Raw genomic sequence first — 20,047 nt, forward strand, 5'->3', positions numbered from 1 at the left:
TGTAAACTAGTTCAACCATTGTGGAAGACAGTGTGGCGATTCTTCAAGGATCTAGAACTAGAAATACCATTTGACCCAGCCATCCCATTACTGGCTATATACCCAAAGGATTATAAATCATGCTGCTATAAGGACACATGCACACATATGTTTATTGTGGCACTATTCACAATAGCAAAGACTTGGAACCAACCCAAATGTCCAACAATGATAGACTGGATTAAGAAAATGTGACACATATACACTATGGAATACTACGCAGCCATAAAAAAAGATGAGTTCATGTCCTTTGTAGGGACATGGATGAAACTGGAAACCATCATTCTGAGCAAATTATCGCAAGGACAGAAAACCCAAACACTGCATATTCTCATTCACAGGTGGGAATTGAACAATGAGAACACTTGGACACAGGGCGGAGAACAACACACACCAGGACCTATCGTGGGGTGGGGGGGCGGGGGAGGGATAGTATTAGGAGATATACCTAATGCAAATGATGAGTTAACGGGTGCAGCACACCAACATGGCACATGTATACATATGTAACAAACCTGCACGCTGTGCACATGTACCCTAGAACTTAAAGTATAATAAAAGAAATTTTAAAAAGAACTAAAACAGAAACAGACAAATCCAACTGAGGATCATTTTGCCCAGTAACTGGCCCAGATGCTTTAAAAATGTTGATTTCATAAAAGATAAAAACAGCTGGGGAGCATTGTAGATTAAAGAAATCTAAAGAGACTTGATAAACACAATATTTGATTCTACATTTGCACCTAGATTTTTTAAAAAAGCTATAAAGGACATTTTTGAAAAGCTATGAAAGACAACTGGGAACATTTGAATATAGAATGAATAATAGCTAATATCCTTAATTAAATATAATCCTTAAATTTTCTCAGCGCCATATTTATAAATATTTATAATATGACTTTGTATTTGAATGCCCTTGTTCATAGGGGAAATGCACTCGAATGGGTAAGCATAAAATACCACAATGTCTGCAACAAACTTGAAAGCTCTCAAATGGTTCAGCAAAATAATGATGATGATGACAATAATAAACTCACCCCCAACACACACATGTAGAGAGAGGAACTATTAAGAAAATGTGTAAAATGTGAAGGTAAGTGGGAGTTCGTTGCATTTGCCTAACAGCTTTTCCAAAAATGTTTGACATGTTTCCAAATAAAATAGGGTTAAGAGAGAAAAGGGAATTGTTATAGACTAAAAATACCTAACAAACATACCAAACAAGTGTAATATGTGGGCCATATGTGAATCCTAATTGGAATAAACCAACTATTAAAAAAGGATATTTTTGAGGCAATCTGAGAAAACTGAACATGCATTGGGTATTAGATAAATATTAAGAATTAACAAGTTGTTAATTCTGTTGAGTGTGATAATGGTACATTGTGGTTATGGAAAGAAGCCTTTATCTGTTAGAGATGCATACTAAAGTATTGGCAAGTAAAATAATATGTCATCTGGGATTTGCTCTACCATGATTCAGAAAAGAAATGTTTTGAAATGAGAGAAATGAAACAAGAATGACAGAATGTTCACTGTTGAAACTGGGTAATGGATATATCGGAGTTCTTTACACTATTAACATCTCACTTTGTGTCTGAAAATTCTTCATAATAAAAAATAAAAAATTATTTTTAAAAAAACTAAAACTACATGCACTCTGCTAGAGAATAAAAGAATTCTTTCTGAAAGTTAGGGATAAATCATTTATATAGGTTTGTAAATTGCAGCCTTTATATCTTACCCTTAGGAGCTTAAGCTTTGGCATGCATGCATGTACACATACACATGCACAAACCTACACTTTTCATAAAAGTACTCTGAACCACTGTTGGCCAAGTCCCACTCCCAGAGGTGATGCTGTGATGAGTAGTTACTTCCCATATGCCAGCTTATTTAGCAGGTCAATAACCTTCCAACTTCAATATCTTAAAATTCATTTTATGTTAGAATTGCTCTCTCCCTCACCTCATTTTTTCCATCTCACCCAGCATCAATAACAAAATATGTAAATATCACTGCCCAAAGGGCCACATCAAAGATTTTTTTGCTCCTCATTAGCTAAGGAAGAATTGCAGCATGAGGAGTGAGTTATGGACAAGCTCTCAGTGAGTCTGTGGTTGGGCTAGGACTAGGACCTTGGACCTTAGACCTCTGCTCTAACCATTAGTCAATATGTCCTCTCTTGAACATCCAGAATAAAGGCAGCTCTAGTCTCTATAGTAACCAATCTTCTTAAAATAAGAATTATGTGGGGAACAAACATTTAAAACCAATTGGATCCATTCATGCCTAAACAATGTCAATTTAAGGGCTGTTACCCAAGTTGTTGGTTTTCTGAATGGTCTCCCACCATGTGCTCAACTAAAGGAAGTGGGGTGGCTGTACCAAATGTTCCATTCCATGCAGAATCTTGCATGCTTTTATACCTTTTCCCTTCTTCAAACATTTCTTTATGTCCCCGAGTCATAGCCCTTAAAATAAACTTTTGGTAAAAGCAGTTTTATGGCCACAAGACTTAGACAAAAGTGGACGTCTGAGAAATCCTTATAAGAAAAGAAAGCGTCCCAAGCTGAAATGGGATTGAGTCCAAATCCCACACAGAAACCTGGCAACTTCATGCATTATTTTCAGTATATAAGGTAGACCTTTGGACAACTCTCCTACCTAGTTAGCTTCCTCGTGGGTCTTTGGGGAGGAAGTAGAATAGCTCTTGAAACCAAAGCTAACAAGGCTCACAACTGGAAACTGAAATTATCCATTTTCTGGTGGTAAGTACCTGCCTCATAGGGCTTTGTAAGGCTCTAATGGGGATGCGCTTAAAATATATTGACACAAGTTCACAATAACTAATATTATTTCATTGTCATTATTATTATTACTCTATATATTAGCCATAACTCTTGGGTTCCCCAAAAGAAAATATTCATCCACTTTGCCTCTATCATGTGTGTCCCTTACTTTTGGAAATGTTTTTCATTTTCAAAATATTGCTGGGGTTGGGTGCTGGGGCTTATGCCCATAATCCTAATGCTTTGGGAGGATGATAAGAATCTCTTGAGGCCAGGAGTTTGAGACCAACCTGGGAAACATAGCAAGAACCTGTTTCTACAAAAAAAAAATAGCTGGGCATGGTGGTATATCCCTGCAGTCCCAGCTACTTGGGAGACTGAGGCAGGAGGATCACTTGAAGCCAGGGGTTTGAGGCTGCAGTGAGTTATGATTGCACCACTGTACTCCATCCTGGGTGACAGAGTGAAACCTCAACTCTTAAAAAAAGAAAATGCTGGATAAAGGGTGCACTATCCCTTGAATCTTTCATGTAGCTCGACATTTTTACTTTTTTAAATTTTTCCAAATGTGAAAAAGATAAGTAGTGACATTTATTTATCTTTTGATCTCTCTCTTTTTTTCATCTTTTTTTCTATTCGAGTAACATTTATCCCATAGAAACTTGTAGTCTGGTTGCTCACTTGGACACAAGTGCCTTCCAGGAGTTCACGGTGAAGTGTAACAGACACGTACACAGTTGAATTACAACCCAGCTAGGCTTGCCAGATTTAGCAAATAAAAATTAGAATGCTCAGCTCAATTTGAAGTTTAGATAAATAACAAATAATTGTTCATATATGTTCTAAATATTGCATGAGACCTATGTGTAATACAAATCATTCATTATTTATCTGAAATTCAAAATTAATTGGGCATCCTCCATTGTACCTGACAACCCTAATTTACATGACATAATAGCTACTATCAATGAATATAAACAGAAAGGGCTGTGGGAACACAAAGACCTGAACGAACAACGACCTGTCCCCTTCTCAGGGGAAGAAAAATAAAGAAGGCCTTCAAATAAGGAGCAACGTTGCCAGGTAATGAAACCAGGAACTGCACCTGCCAGTGATCTGAATAAACCAGATCAGAATATTCGGGAAATTGTGAAACGCTTATGCAGGCTGGAGCACAGGGTGCCATATGGTAGGTGCCTTGAGATCAGCTAAGGAGGTTGGATACTATTCAGTAGCCCCTGGGTACCCTGAAAAAAATTTATGCAGGGGAGTGACAGGGTCAGACTTGTTTTTAGGGTAAGAACTCTGGAGTAGGGAATGAGCTATAGGAAGAGAGGAAGGTTAAGATGAGCAGTTAGGAGGCAGTTACTGTAATTCAAGGAGAGTACCTGATAAGGGCTGAAACTAAGCCAGTGGCTCTGGAGATAAGAGGAGAAGCCAAATTTGAGAGATGATGACTGTTAGACATGTCAGAACTGTTGATGGGCAAGGCATTTGGCAGTGACAAGCATGACTTTGAGATGTCTAGATTGGGAGATTGGGAAAACAGTATGCTATGAACCGTATGCTGTAGTGTATATATATTAACTCTTAGCAGCAGTTAGCAAATGTTTAGCAGCAGTTAGCAAACGTTTAGCAGCAGTCAGCAAACGTTTAGCAGCAGTCAGCAAATGTTCAAAGTATCCTAATCGGGAATCTTCCCTTCAGGGGCAGTTAATTAGCTGTTAGGAATCCCAATCAGGAATCAATAACCTTCAAGGGTGGTTATTTAGCACTTTAAATAGTTTGTCAAAATCTAACCCAGAGGGTTTGTTACTTGGCATAAGGGATAGGTAGGAGGAGCACAGCTCTACCACCCTGGCCTGCAGAATCTGGCACGCCCAGCAGTTTATTACCATCTTCAGGTCTCCCTTCCCGATGGTCCTGCAATTTTTTTAAAAATAAAGTTCTAGGGTACATGTGCACAACATGCAGGTTTGTTACATATGTATACATGTGCCATGTTGGTGTGCTGCACCCATTAACTCATCATTTACATTATGTTTGTCTCCTAATGCTATCCCTCCCACCTCCCCCGACCCCACGACAGGCCCCAGTGTGTGATGCTCCCCTCCCTGTGTCCACATGTTCTCATTGTTCAATTCCCATTTATGAGTGAGAACATGGGGTGTTTGGTTTTCTGCCCTTGTGATTGTTTGCTCAGAATGATGGTTTCCAGCTTCATCTATGTCCCTACAAAGCACATGAACTCCTTTTTTATGGCTGCATAGTATTCCATGGTATATATGTGCCACATTTTCTTAATCCAGTCTATCATTGATGGACATTTGGGTTGGTTCTAAGTCTTTGCTATTGTGAATAGTGCTGCAATAAACATACGTGTGCATGTGTCTTTATAGCAGCATGATTTATAATCCTTTGAGTATATACCCAGTAATGGGATGGCTGGGTCAAATGGCATTTCTAGTTCTTGATCCTTAAGGAATCGCCACACTGTCTTCCACAATGGTTGAACTAGTTTACAGTCCCACCAACAGTGTAAAAGTGTTCCTATTTCTCCACATCCTCTCCAGCACCTGTTGTTTCCTGACGTTTTAATGATCACCATTCTAACTGGTGTGAGATGGTATCTCATTGTGGTTTTGATTTGCATTTCTCTGATGATGAGCATTTTTCATGTGTCTGTTGGCTGCATAAATGTCTTCTTTTGAGAAGTGTCTGTTCATATCCTTTTCCCACTTTTTAATGGAGTTGTTTGATTTTTTCTTGTAAATTTGTTTAAGTTCTTTGTAGATTCTGAATATGAGCCCTTTGTCAGATGGGTAGATTGCAAAAATTTTCTCCCATTCTGTAGGTTGCCTGTTCACTCTGATGGTAGTAAAAGATGGTCCTGAATTTTTAACTGCATGAATTTTTAACTGCATCTGATGGTTTTCCTAGGCTGGCCCATTTTGTCTTCAAAATAGTTTTGCATTTGTTTTCATGTTTATGAATAAATATTAATTGATGTGTCTGCCAAAATTCAATCCAAGCTTACTTTCATTTTAACATGCCATACACTCTAGTAGTGAGGTTGGGAATAAAGGGACATGTGGTCCCCCCACACACCTTTCTCTTGCCTCTGGATGCTACTACATTATTAGCAGGTATCAAACAAACATGAAATGTTTGCTGCATTCATAGCAGTGGAATGTATCTGAGTCACAAGGCACCAAAGTCTGTTACCAGCAGTGAATCCGTACAGTTCTGCAGCAACCTGAGTTCTTGCTTCCTTAGAAAAATAATTCACCTGAGGGGCATAAGGCAGAAGAAGAGACAGAGGCAAGTATTAGAGCAGGAATGAAAGTTTATTTAAAAGCTTTAGAGCAGGAAAGAAAGCAAGAAAAGTACACTTGGAAGAGGGTCCACCGGGCGACTTGAGAGATCAAGCGCATGGTTTGACCTTTCGATTTGGGGTTTTATATGTTGCCATGCTTCCAGGGTCTTGCGTTCCTTCTCCCCGACTCTTCCTTGGGGTGGGCCATCTTCATGTGCAGTGACCTGCTAGTGATTGGGAGGGGAGCATGCGCAGTGTGTTTACTGGAGTTATATGCGTTCTCACTTGAGGCTTTCTTCCCTGGCCAGTAGAATGTTCCGGGAAGGTCATGTACCAGTTAAATTCCACCATTTTGCCTCTCAATCCACATGCTTGAGCCCACTCACCCAACTCCTGAGATCTTATGAAGAACCTGCTAAGCACCAGTTTCAGGGGTTTTTTGGTGTTTGTTTGTTTTGTTTTGTTTTTGAGACGGAGTTTCACTCTTGTCACCCAGGCTGGAGTGCAATGGCACTTTCTCAGCTCACTGCAACCTCCGCCTCCCAGGTTCAAGTGATTCTCCTGCCTCAGCCTCCCAAGTAGCTGGGATTATAAGCACGTGCCACCACACCCAGCTAATTTTTGTATTTTTAGTAGAGATGGGGTTTCACCATGTTGGCCAGGCTGGTCTCAAACTCCTGACCTCAAGTGAACCACCTGCCTCGGCCTCCCAAAGTGCTGGGATTACAAGTGTGAGCCACCACGCCCGGCCCAGATTTTTTAATCTATTGGGAGACTGCCTTTCCTTGGTGCTGGCTGCGACCAATTATTATTTTAGAGAGGCAGTTTAACAATCTCCAATCATCACCTGATGGTCGCCTGACATTCCTAGTGGGAGGTAGGGGGCCCTCTCCTGCCCTGCTCATATCTGATTAGCTACCTACTGTAATAGGATGACCAAACCGTTCAAAACAGAAGCCGCTGGAAATTGACTCTAGGTAGAAATAAGGAGTTCCCTTTAAAAGTCATGGCACTCATCTGGGTGCAGTGGTGTGTCACACCTGTAATCCCAGCACTTTGGGAGGACAAGGTGGGAGGATTGCTTGAGGCCAAGAGTTCAAGACCAGCCTAGGCAACATAGTAAGACTCCATCTCTACAAAAAAAAAAAAAAAGAAGAAAAAGAAAAATAGCCAGGCATGGTGGCACACACCTGTAGTCCTAGTTACTCAGAAGGCTGAGGCAGGAGGACTGTTTGAGCCCAGAGGTTGGAGGCTGCAGTGGAGTTGTGATTATGGCACTGCACTACAGCCTGGGTGACAGAGAAAGACTCTAACTCAAAAACTGGAACTCATACCCCTGCCCAATAGACACATCCAGAACATGCTGTTTACTTCCTGCCTCCTGAGAGCTTCCCCTTCCCCAACCCTCAGTGAGCCACATTGAACTGACCATGTTCAGCTGAAGAAACATGATCACACACGATGACTTTCTCAAAAGTCTGGAAAGACTTAAAAAATAAAGTAAAATAAACCCAAGCATCCCATCGCAAATGTTGGCTCCAAATAGAAGATTTTATTGTAAACCTTCCAGACATTTAGACTCCACTGTTATTTTTGAAAAGACATTCCAATAACAGATGCCCCTTCAATTGGGGCATGGTTTGATAGAAAGCAGCAGGCACAATTTAAAAAAAAAAAAAAAAAAAAAAAAAAAAGCACTCTTGGGATGTCAAAATAAATTAGCTGTGATGCTGAAATTATTTCCTGTTAGGTTTAATGAAGTTAACAAGATAAGTAAATTTGAAAAACAGCGTTAGCAACCAGGGGCTAATCTCCTCCCAAACATGGAGCACTTTCAGACATTGATAACAATGTGTGGAATTTCTTTCATTTATTTTTATGTATCACAATGCCTTCATTCCATGTCTATTTTTCAAAATCTTTGAGATTTCTTTTGAGCTGAACTTACTTGTAATTCTCTTTTGAAATGTAGTTAGAAATCTGTGACTCAAGCATTTTGCTATTTTTCATGTTCTGTTTCTACATTGTTGTAGTACCTCCAACAAACAGATAAATGACAAAGAAAAGGTTGAAGTTGTTATTTAAATGGCATTTGGAGACTATATGGAATTTTCATTTAACCAAGTTTTCTTGGTTCCAATTAGCATAAATTATTAAGACTTGACAGCAAGTTAGAGACATGACCCCTACCCAGGGGAACTTAGGATGTAAAAATAACCCCCTCCAAAGATGGTTTTCTTACTGTTTCCAATCATTACTCCCTAGCTTATGCATAAACTGCCTTAAAAAATATAGATAGGGCTGGGCACGGTGGCTCACGCCTGTATTCCCAGCACTTTGGGAGACCAAGACAGGCAGATAACCTGAGGTCAGGAGTTCGAGACCAGCCTGGCCAACATGGTGAAACCCCATCTCTACTAAAAATACAAAAATTAGCTGGGCATGGTGGCTCATGTCTGTAGTCCCAGCTACTTAGGAGGCAGATGCAGGAGAACTGCTTGAACCCGGGAGGTGGAGGTTGCAACGAGCGGAGATCATACCACTGCATTCCAGACTGGGCGACAGAGTGAGACTCCATCTCAAAAAAAAAAAAAAAAAAAAAAATGTAAGTAGGCACACAGATCTTGAAGTCATCAGACACGTTTCTCATCCCAACTGTTTCCTTGTTATTCACTTATCTCTTCAGTCATTAGTTTCACCACCTGAAAAATGAGTGGATAGTATCCTTGATAATAAACATTATTCATTAAATATTTAATAAGTGCTAGGCCCTTTACTAAGGACTTCACATACATCATCTAATTAATGCTAACAATAACTTTTTAAGGTATTATCTCTATTTTACAAGTGTGAAACTGAGGCACAGAGAAGTTAAGTAACTTTCCAAAGGCCACTCAGTAAGCAAGTGACTAAGCCGGCATTCAAATACAGATTGATTCAAGTCCACAGGCCACACCTGCCTGTAGCCACAACACCCCCCCACTGTGAGATACCACCTCTGGGATCCCTTTCAGATGAACTTCTCCAAGGTGCTATGATTCTTTTAGAGTACTGTTATTTGCAAAAAAGAGAAAATACCTTAAGTGACAGGAGAACAATGGTTCCATGGATAGAAATACAAAACAGAGAGGGATAACAGGGGGAAAAATGCATTCTGGTTTGCACCTAGTGAATTTCCTAGTGCTGGCAGAGATGTCCAGCAGGCACTTGGAAACTTCAACTAGAACAAGGGACAAAAGTCAGAGCTGAAGATAAAGAACTAAATCCCTTGCAAGAAGGTAATGACTGAAATTAAGCAACTGAAAGAGAATTCCAAGGGAGAAGCCCTGGAAAGAGGAAGGGTCCATCCTTGGGATCAACTGCCCGAGGATGCAGGAGCCAGAGAAGGACATATAGGGGCTGAGTAGGAGAACCTCAAGGATGACGCTTCTGAAGCAAAGTTAAGAAGAATCTGCAGAGGGGATGGCCCACAATGCCAAGTGGCACTCTCTCTGAAGTCAAGGAGATCAAGACCAAGTAAGAAGCCACTGGGATGGACCATTTGGAGTCACTAGCAGTTCTCATTGAGCAGGTATGTTGTGCTGGGGATGAAAGCCTGAATGCAATGGGTTAAGAAGTGGGACTGGGAAGAACTGATCTGAAGGCAGAAGGTGTCTGTAAACTGGGTCCCAGAGTGTTAAACCTGCCCAGGATCACAAGGTTAGTTAGTGACAGAGGCAGGACCATTATTTGGATATGCTAATCTTTTTTCCTTCATACCACACTCCTTGTAGATATACAAAATTTTCTTTCAGGTTTCTTTCAAATAATAGATCCATTTGGCTTTGTGTGATATATAGAGGAAAGGATGACGGTCCTACGTATGTCTGACTTGGTGAAATTAATATTACCCTTGGACATATGATGCTTAATAATCTCACTGAAACAACCTCAACAGGTTGTTTCAATGTCACCTGCCTCAGGCCTGAAAAACCACAGTAAGAAGCTTATTCAGTGCAAGATCTAATCAATGCAAAAATCAATCAAGATTAAACCAAAGAAAAATCAATGCAAGACTAGCTGGATGATTAGATCCATGCAATCCCTGGATCTCCTGAATACCAAGAACTCTCTACTGACCTTCAGCTGCACACCCACAGGAATGGTGACACTCTGGGCTTGATCATCACCTGAAGCTTCCCCTCATGAACCCCTGACCCCCCATCTCATCTCCTCATCCCTCCATATCTGCTCTTTTACCTCACAGATACCACAAGCCCCTGATCCTCTGTCTTCTCCTAATCATCAGTCTGCTCCAGGCTGAACTTCATTGTTGATCACAAGTCCTCTTCTCTCACAGACTCTTGAGTTCCCTCGCACCACAGTCCTACTACTGCCCCTGCCCAGCAAAACATACAGGCTGGCCAGCAGCACCATAACCAGCCTTGTCTGCTCTCTTCACCCTGGCTGCTAAGGCCAACACAGCATCCTGGATCTCCGGCATCAATCTGCCCACTAGTCCTTTGATTCGTCCAGCATGAACTTCCTCACCTTGCCAAGCCTCAGCTCAGTCTTCACGTGACCTCTCTCTCCTTGTCTTGCATCACACCTGGCCTCCTAATGGACCAAGAGACACCAAGGTGATCAGAAAGGAGCCCTTTACCTTCCTGCCCCCTTCACTGTAAGTACATTTACATTCACACTCATCCTTTTTTCCTTTTCCCTAGCTGCTGCAACTCAGATCTTCCTCTTCTTGTTCAGAGTTAACCACTGCCCTGAGCCACATTCATTTCTTTCCAGGTGCTACACCCCCAGCCTCTTCATCCCTCTGGGATACTTGCCCCCAAAGTTTATAATTACGGGAGCACTTTTCCAGGCCTGAAACACCCATTGCTTGATCAGGTGCTCCTCTAGCTTCTAGCAAATCCCCTTCCCCCCTTTCTCACCCAAACTTTCAAAAATGTAGCCTACACTCTTTCTTCTTCCTCATTGCCCATTCCTCAGTTGCTACAGCCTGGCTTCTGCCCTCCTTCCTCAGCTGAAACCAGTCTCCCAGCTAACGGGCACTTCCCCTCCTTCCCTCACCAACCCCTCTGCTTTGTCTACGTTGTTAATGACTCTCTCATACTCAAAACTCCCCTGGCTTCTGTGACCCTACACTTTCACGATTCTCCTCCTCTTTCATTCATTCATTCATTCAAAAAAAATCACTTATTGGCACTTACTACATGCCAGGGATTACAGGGATCTAGGGGTAAGGAAAGCAGACACAACGCCCGTCCTTGTAGAGCACAGTCTAGTGAGAGAGTCAACAGTAAACAGGCCAGGAAACAGGCAGTCAATTCTTGTTATTCAGCCTAGTTATGGTCTAGTCTATAAAGTCTCTGCAGACAATGAATTAATGAACACTGAATCACCGCTCCTGGGAAGAGAACGGTTCCTTCCAGCCTCTGGTCACAATATTTCATAAACCAAACATAAATGATCTTGTTTTATATATGTTTATTTTACAGACACCTTATTTAATGTATATTTATGAGTAATTAATTATATGCAGTATTTTTAATAATAAAACACTAGCTGAGAAGAGTTTAACATTTTCCTGATCCTGAATAACAAGATTTGTCCCAGGTCAGAGTCTCTCTGTTCATTATAATCATTTCCTGAGCTGCTTTCTCATCTTGCCCTAGCATTCAGGATCAGTGGCCTTAGATTGATGCTTTTATTAATTTGTTGGATTTATTCTCTCTCTTTCTCTCTCTTTCATTTTCTCTCTCACTCTCTCTCTCTCTCTCTCTCTCATACACATGCATGCACACATGCACGCACACATACATGCCCCAAAGCACAAAATACACACACATTTAGCATTTTTCAACTCAAGTCATCGGAGCTTGTGTCTCATCTCATTATCATCCTACAAATCATCTTGACACATTTATTTCTGCTTCTCCAACTTTAATTTATAGGATGCTGATATGGTTTGGCTGTGTCCCCACCCAAATCTCAACTTGAATTGTATCTCCCAGAATTCCCACATGTTGTGGGAGAGACACAGGGGAAAGTAATTGAATCATGGGGGCTGGTCTTTCCCGTGCTATTCTCGTGATAGTGAATAAGTCTCATGAGATCTGATGGGTTTATCAGGGCCTTCTGCTTTGCTCCTCTCTCATTTTTCTCTTGCCGCCACAATGTAAGAAGTGCCCTCCTCCTCCCACCATGATCCTGAAGCCTCTCCAGCCATGTGGAACTGTAAGTCCAATTAAACTTCTTTTTGTTCCCAGTTTCTGGTATGTCTTTATCAGCAGCATGAAAAGGGATTAATACAGATGCTGTGTTTAAAATTCAACTTGATACATCATATTTTCCTGAGAATCAAGATGGAATTGCATTAGCCAGAGGTGAATGTGAAGATTACTGTGGATTCAGCGAGGGGCAGAAGTATAGAAATCAGAGTGACTCCAGAGTCAGACAGACTGGGAAAAGATTATGACTACCATTCACTAACTGAGGCCTCAGCTGAGGCACTTACCTTCTCTGAGCCTCAATTTGCTCATCCACAAAGCGGAAGTAAAGTATCTCAAAAGAATGCTGTGAAGATTAGATGTATATTGCATGCAGGTTCCCTGGCACACAGTTAGGGCTCAATTAATGCCACTTTCTCCCCCTTCAGACTTATTCAGTTCTCAGGATGATCTCTGTGCCACTTGCCTGGAGCAATTTTTGGGGCCCACTGGAGTAGGAGCTGGTATTAAGGGCACCTTTTGGTACTGCAGAGAAGGAAATTCTCATGGCTTAATCATGGAGTGAGAGAGCACGAAGAGGAGGCAGGAATCTTGGGAAAAGAAAAAAGGGGTGGTGAGACAAGGGGCAGTTTCTAGCATCATGGAGAGGGGAAGAGGAGATCATAACAAGGTACTGTGTGTGATGGGGAAGAAAGAACTGGGAGGAAAAGAAGGGAGCAGGCGGAGTGAGGCAACCAACCAAAGCAGGGAAAGCAAATGACTGTCACCACATGGGCCACTGTCTCTCCATGGTGGGAGAAGCCAAGCACCTCCTCAGACTCAGCTCACAGGAAGGTGACACTGCAGGAGAAGGCTCTGAGTGGTCCTCATCAGGGTGTAGGGCCCTCAGCCAAGAAGAAGGAGCTTCTATGAAGTCTATTCCTATGGCCAGGTTGCTGAACCCCGAGTGTGGAGACATATGGGGCAAAAGAGAGCATCAAACGAAATAGGGAACCCAGCTATCAGGCCTGGCTGTCATGTGGGTCTAAACTCCAACTGCTTTTAATATAGGGACCCATATTTAAGCAAAAAATGGACATACCTCCTTCATGATAGTACTTACACTTACAGCCACACGGCACACAAAAACTGCTTAGTGCAAATGGAGATATTTGAGGGCTCCTTTCAATTATGTCACCACTCCACAGGGATCCACAGCCCCAGGATCCAGAGCACCTCCATGAGAGAGAATGAAAACCCCAAAATTTATCAAAGGGCTCTCTTTTCCAGGTTTACAGAGGGAGAATTGGGGTCCTCGTGTCGATTCTTCCAAGGGAAAGGACCACCTCCTCCCTCTCCCTCTGCGCTCCAGAGCAGCAGAATCTGACCCTTATAATTACATTCTTGCCGCACTTGGATTTCTTCCCGTTTATTCCCCACCCCCATTCCCCCCTTTGCCAAATTCCTCTTCCTGATGAGTCAGGGATTAAAAATGCTTGGCATCCTTGCTGAATAAATAGTATTTGTCCACAGTGACACTGGTCAGTGGCAAACTGCCTTTGTTCTGTGATGAGGAGCATGAGCACACAACTTGTAAGTTGTCTATCCAGGACTCTGGTCCTATATGGGCATCAAACTCATGCCCTTGGCCTTGTTTATGTCCTGTTGCAACTAGCTAGGCTGGCTTGCACAGAGGGAAGGAGCGAAGACAGAGGGAGAAAGGGAGAGAAGGAGGTGGGGGGAGACAAACATGTGCTGGTTTTATGAAAATCTTCTCCCATTTAATCATACCTGTGATGTAGATAGAATCAGTTCCATTTTACAGATCCAGAGAAATTCAGTCAGTTGCCAGATTTGCAAGGGTTAGAAAAACTAGAATGTGAACTCTCCTATTCTGAGTGGGAGCCCGTCATTCTTTGAGCCACATCAAGCCACTGATGGAAGTGAGCAGGCAGTTGACTGAAATTGATTGCCTTTCTGCCAGCCTCTAGGCCTTAGGAAATGGCCTGCCTCAGATAGAATGGAAGTTGCAGTGGGCATCAGACAGCACTTTCCTCTTTCCCCTCGGCTTCTGGCGTCAGGCTGCCCCAGAGGGAGATCTGTTGTGTTTTCAGCAGCTCTGGAAAAGACATTTCTCCTGGAGTGGTGGACACAGCAGTGTCCTGTTATTCCCCTGCAAGTCCCACTGGGGTGTGGCAGCCGTGGCAGGAATTGCTTACTTCACTTAGCAGGCCCTGACCATCACAGGTGCTCACATTAGCTCAGGAAACTCTGCCATATGAGCTTCTTATGTCTCCTGCCTTTCACAGCTTCAGGCACCTCTTCAAATGCTTTTTAATTCAGCTGGCGTGGTGGTTCACAACTGTAATCCCAGCACTTTGGGAGGCTGAGGTGGGCAGATCGCTTGAACCCAGGAGTTTGAGACCAGCCTGGGCAACATGGTGAAACTCTATCTCTACAAAAAAATACAAAAATTAGCTGGGCATGGTGGTGTATGCCTGTGGTCCAAGACACTCAGGAGGCTGAGGTGGAAGGATCACCTGAGCCCAGGAGGTCAAGGCTGCAGTGAGCCATGATGGTGCCACTACACTCCAGTCTGAGCAACAGAGTAAGACCCCATTTCAAAAATAAATAAAATAAACAAACAAATTCAGACTCTCACGAGCCATTCATTCCCAAAGATTCCATTTGTGCTTACGCCCAGTACTTTACAGACAGGATGAACAAGGCTCAGAGAAGCAAAGAGACTTCCTGAAGGTCACATGGCAAGTGAACAACAGAACTAGGGCCAGAATCAAGGTCCCTGACTATTCTTCCGTCACTCAGCAGACATTCATTGAGTGCCTAGAATCTGCTAGGCACCACTCCGGGTGCCAGGTGTCCATTGCTGTCCTTAGAAGCAAGCTGCGCTGCTCCGCTGGGGCTTCCCTGCTCCCCTCTCCTGGATGCTTTTCATTCCCAGCCCCAGAGTCTAACCCCGAGACCTCCAGGGCCACTCACCACAGCATTCCTGAAGACTTAGAAGAGGTGCTTTTGTGTGCAGCCCTTTCCTCCAAGACCCTGGAATGCACGTTCGCAGGACTTGCTGATTTATGGCCATGTTGCCTTTCAAAGAATTCCCTGGCCTGCGTTAAGTCAACAGATTTGAGAAAAGGCTCATTAAAAGTTCTGTCACAGGAGCCAGTTGTTCCTTGTGTTCGCAGGATGCTTTCGTTAACCCTGGGCCCTGCTCAGGCCAGTAACAGCACACCCTGGGCCTACGACTGCTCAGGATCTGTGTGTAAGACATGGAAACTCTGTCATATAAATGTATTTAGTGCCATATCCAACCCTGCCCCTCCCTTGAATAGCCCTAAGCCTCTATTCTGTCATTTATCATTCTTTGTTTTTATTGCCTTAATCGTTTTGGTGATCATATTAGCCTGTTTTCTATTTTTATCCTCTTGTCATTCTGCCCGTCAACTGAGAGCAGTGCCACATCGTGTTTGGACTTGCCGACCTTTCTGAAAACAATTCATTTATTCATTGATTCATTCATTCATCCATTCATCCATTCAACAATCCTGGCCCTGTCCTGGGAACTGAGGATGCAGCAATAGAGAAATAAAGATGGCTGCTGCCTGCCAGGTGCACTGCCCAGATCCTTGTTCAGGGCCACTCTGCTCATTCCCCAGCTGCCAGGATTGTTACTGGCTGATGACCCACACTGAGTCCTCCCTGTGAATTGTCCTTGGCCAAAGGGAGCTGTGTCTCCTTCCTGGGGACACTCTGCATCCAATGACTGGCTGATTTGGGGCCCACCTCCTTTGTCTCAATTCAGGACATCCCTGAAGCACTTCCCCAGCTTCAGGGCTCCCCTGGGAATCAGTGGAGACCTCTGTTGCAACTGAATCACAATCCAAGTCCACTCTCTGCCCAGTCTTGCCTCCTTCACACCCTGTGGCTGCTGTGCCTGAGAGCATCCCCCGCCATAACCCTCCTTGAACACAAATCTCCAGCTCAGAGTTTTGTTCCCAGGGAGATCATCCTATGACACCTGCTATCATGAAGTTTGTATTCTAGGAGTGACAGAAAATAAACAAACACAGTTATGTGAAAAGTGACATTGCTGTGGGAAGAAATAGAGTGGGGTTAGGGGCTCAGGGATACAGAATGGGAAGAAGATTAATTCTTCATACTCAATAGAATCATTGGAATAGGCCTCTCTGAGAATGTGACATTTGAGCAAAGACTTGAAATTAGCAAGTTGAATGTCCAAAAGCTTCTGAATCCAAAATTGAGCCTGGATCAGTCAGAATTTCCCAGAGAAACAGAACCAATAGGATGTGAATGTACATATACATGTGTGTGTACATATATGTGAATATATACATGCATATACACTAGGATCTGTTTCAAGGAATTGGCTAATGGCATTGTGGAGCCTGGCAAGTCTGAAGTCTGCAGGGAAGGCCAGCAGCTGGAATAGGTAGGAGTTGATGCTTTAGTCTTAGGGCAGAATTTCTTCTTCTCTGGGAAACCTCAATTTTTGCTCTCAAGGTCTTCAACAGATGAAGTGAGGCCCAATCACATTATGAAAGATAATCAGATTTACTTATAGTCTACTATTTGCGAATGTTCATTGCATCCCCAAATACTGTCACAGCAGCACCTAGGTTAGTATTTGATTAGGCACTGGGTGCTATAGCCTAGCCACGCTGACACAGAAACCTGACAATCATAGCTACTCTGTCTCACACATATGCATCCCAACACCTTTCCCTGCTTTACTTTTCTCCTTAACACCCATCAAGAGCTGACATTCTGTGTATTTTACCCTCCCCAGTGTCTTACACCAAGCGCATTTCATTCATTTATGTAGTACCTGTTTATTATCTTGAAAACATATAAGTTGGTAGCCTTCCAGTATGAGTATCTCTAAGAGAAAATACACGTAAAAAAAATAAGAACTTAGAAATAATAGTTGGGGTGGAGGAACTTCTGGCAGTGGCAGCTCAAGTGGCCAAGAAAAGATGGGTCAAAGTCAGGGTGGTGGTCATGGTCCTGGATGTGGCAAGAAGGATGACAAGGACAAGAAAAATAAGTACTAACCTCCTGTACCAACTAGAGTGGGGGAAAAAGAAGAAAAAAACAAAGGGACAAGATGCTGCCAGTAAACTACCACTGGTGACACTTCATACTCAGTGTCGGTTAAAATTACTGAAGTTAGAGAGAATTAGACTATCTTCTCATGGAGGAAGAATTCATTAGAAATCAGGAAGAAACCAAACCATTAGAAGAAAAGCAAGAAGAGGAAAGATCAAAAGTGGATGATCTGAGGGGGACCCTGATGTCAGTAGGAACCTTGGAAGAGATAATCAATGACAATCATGCCATCATGTCTACATCTGTGGGCTCAGAACACTATGTCAGCGTTCTTTCATTTGTAAACAAGGATCTGCTGGAACCTGGCTGCTCGGCTCTGCTCAGACACAAGGTACACACCGTGATAGGGGTGCTGATGGATGAAATGGATCCCCTGGTCACAATGACGAAGGTGGAGAAGGCCCCCCAGGAGACCTATGCCAATACTGGGGTTTTGGACCAAATTCAGGAAACTAAGGAATCTATGGAGCTTCCTCTCATTCATCCTGAATATTATGAAGAGATGGGTATAAAGCCTCCTAAAGGGGTCATTTTCTGTGGTCCACCTGGCACAGGTAAAACCTTGTTAGCCAAAGCAGTAGCAAACCAAACCTCAGCCTCTTTCTTGAGAGTGGTTGACTCTGAACTTATTTGGAGGTCATGGGCCCAAACTCGTACGGGAATTGTTTCAAGTTGCTGAAGAACATGCACCATCCATCGTTTTGGGGACCATCCAATGTCCCAATTGAGGCCAGTGGGACAAAAAGATGTGACTCCAATTCTGGTGGTGAGAGAGAAATTCAGCAAACAATGTTGGAACTGGAACTGTTGAACCAGTTGGGTAGATTTGATTCTAGGGAAGATGTGAAAGTTATCATGGCCACAAAACAAATAAAAACTTTGGATCCAGGACTTATCAGACCAGGCCGCATTGACAAGAAGATTGAGTTCCACCTGCCTGATGAAAAGACGAAGAAGCACATCTTTCAGATTCACACAAGCAGGATGACACTGGCTGATGACATAACCCTGGACGACTTGATCATGGCTAAAGATGACCTCTCTAGTGCTGACATCAAGACAATCTGTACAGAAGCTGGTCTGATGGCCCTAAGAGAATATAGAATGCAAATAACAAATGAAGACTTCAAAAAATCTGAAGAAAACTGTTCTTTATAAGAAACAGGAAGGCATCCCTGAGGGGCTCTATCTCTAGTGAACCACTGCTGTCATCAGAAGATGGTTGGGAGCTTTCTCAAACCCTGAAAGGGATGAGGTTGGGGGAGTTACCCAGAGGAATCCCTGTTCCCATTGATTTTTATTAGCAAAACATCCTGTGTGTATTTTGGAGTACGATGTGTAAGTGCCCAATGGGTAGCTTTTGTCTGTTGGTCACTGTGCAACACTCTGCTTCCAAATATAGCATGCTGTTTCACCAAAAAAAAAAAAAAAAAAAAAAAAAAAAGATGGTTGATGCTAAACAAGAGGTGGTCTCAGGTGGGTAACATGAAAGTGCTGGTTAATATCCTGAGTTAATGGGTTCAGAGATTTCAAAGGAGGATGAAACTTTGACTTGAGAAGGATTTTTTTACCTTTCTGAGGTTTCATCTGAGACAGCAATCCACTTAGGCACAAAATGAATTTATAAGAGCAGCAAACAGAACCAAACCTGAAAGCATCACTAGTCTCTGTGCTGGGTCTATTTGAGCACCTTGATGCCAATTCTCTAAGTCTGAGTGGGAGGAAGGCTTACCTAGAGTTTCTTTACTTTTTAAGTATGTGCAATCTGATGACCCCTTCTCTCTCATCAGGTTCAGCTTTGTCTGACCAGTACTTAAGGTAAATGTTGGCCTCACAAACTTTTCCAAACACCAAGCATTTAATAAGAGTATCAACTCTGGCTCATGCAAAAGTGGGTGACTTATAGAAATAATGGGGACAGAAACAGAGGTGTTGTTGTCAGCTAATCATCCCTTTTCCTGGAAAATTTAAATATTTTCCATAAAATTATTATACAGTTATTCACTTTAAAGCTATTCTTAAATGTCCATATAGGCTCAGTCATGAACGAATATTCATTGAGGCTTCACACTGTCTGGGCATGTCAGGAAACATCCATGTAATAAATAGACATGAGCACATATCTATGAAAACTTGGCTAGTTACTCAAGGCAATGTGTGTCCAAGTATAACCTGGAAATTTGTCCCATGAGGATTCAGAAGCAGGAGAGAAAATGTCACTATTAACTGATGTGCATAGAAAAGGCTTCATGATGGATGGAAGGAGAATAGAACTCAGGCAGAGAAGAGGAAAGAAGGACCTCTGGGTGGGAAGGCACCCAGAGCAAAGGCACCCAGGTGGGAATGCATGTGCATATTAGGATGCAGAATTCTCTCTGTTATACCTAAGGGTCAAGGAGGTGGGAGCAATGTAAGAGCTGAAGAATGTTTTCAGATGTAGAATTAGCATATACAAAGGAATAAGATTATTTTTCTGATTTATAAAAGTATTTCTGTAAGTTCTTCTAAAATTAAGCAACACGTAGTTTAAGATCTAACAAATCATTCTTTTT

General features: G+C 42.5%; 1 pseudogene; it reads left to right on the top strand.

Moving 5' to 3' along the window:
- Positions 1-17,362: 17,362 nt before the first annotated feature.
- On the top strand, positions 17,363-18,690 carry LOC104674733 (annotated as a pseudogene).
- The last annotated feature ends 1,357 nt before the right edge of the window (positions 18,691-20,047 follow it).

The sequence above is a fragment of the Rhinopithecus roxellana genome, chromosome 3, assembly GCF_007565055.1.
Source record: "Rhinopithecus roxellana isolate Shanxi Qingling chromosome 3, ASM756505v1, whole genome shotgun sequence".
NCBI lineage: Eukaryota > Metazoa > Chordata > Mammalia > Primates > Cercopithecidae > Rhinopithecus > Rhinopithecus roxellana.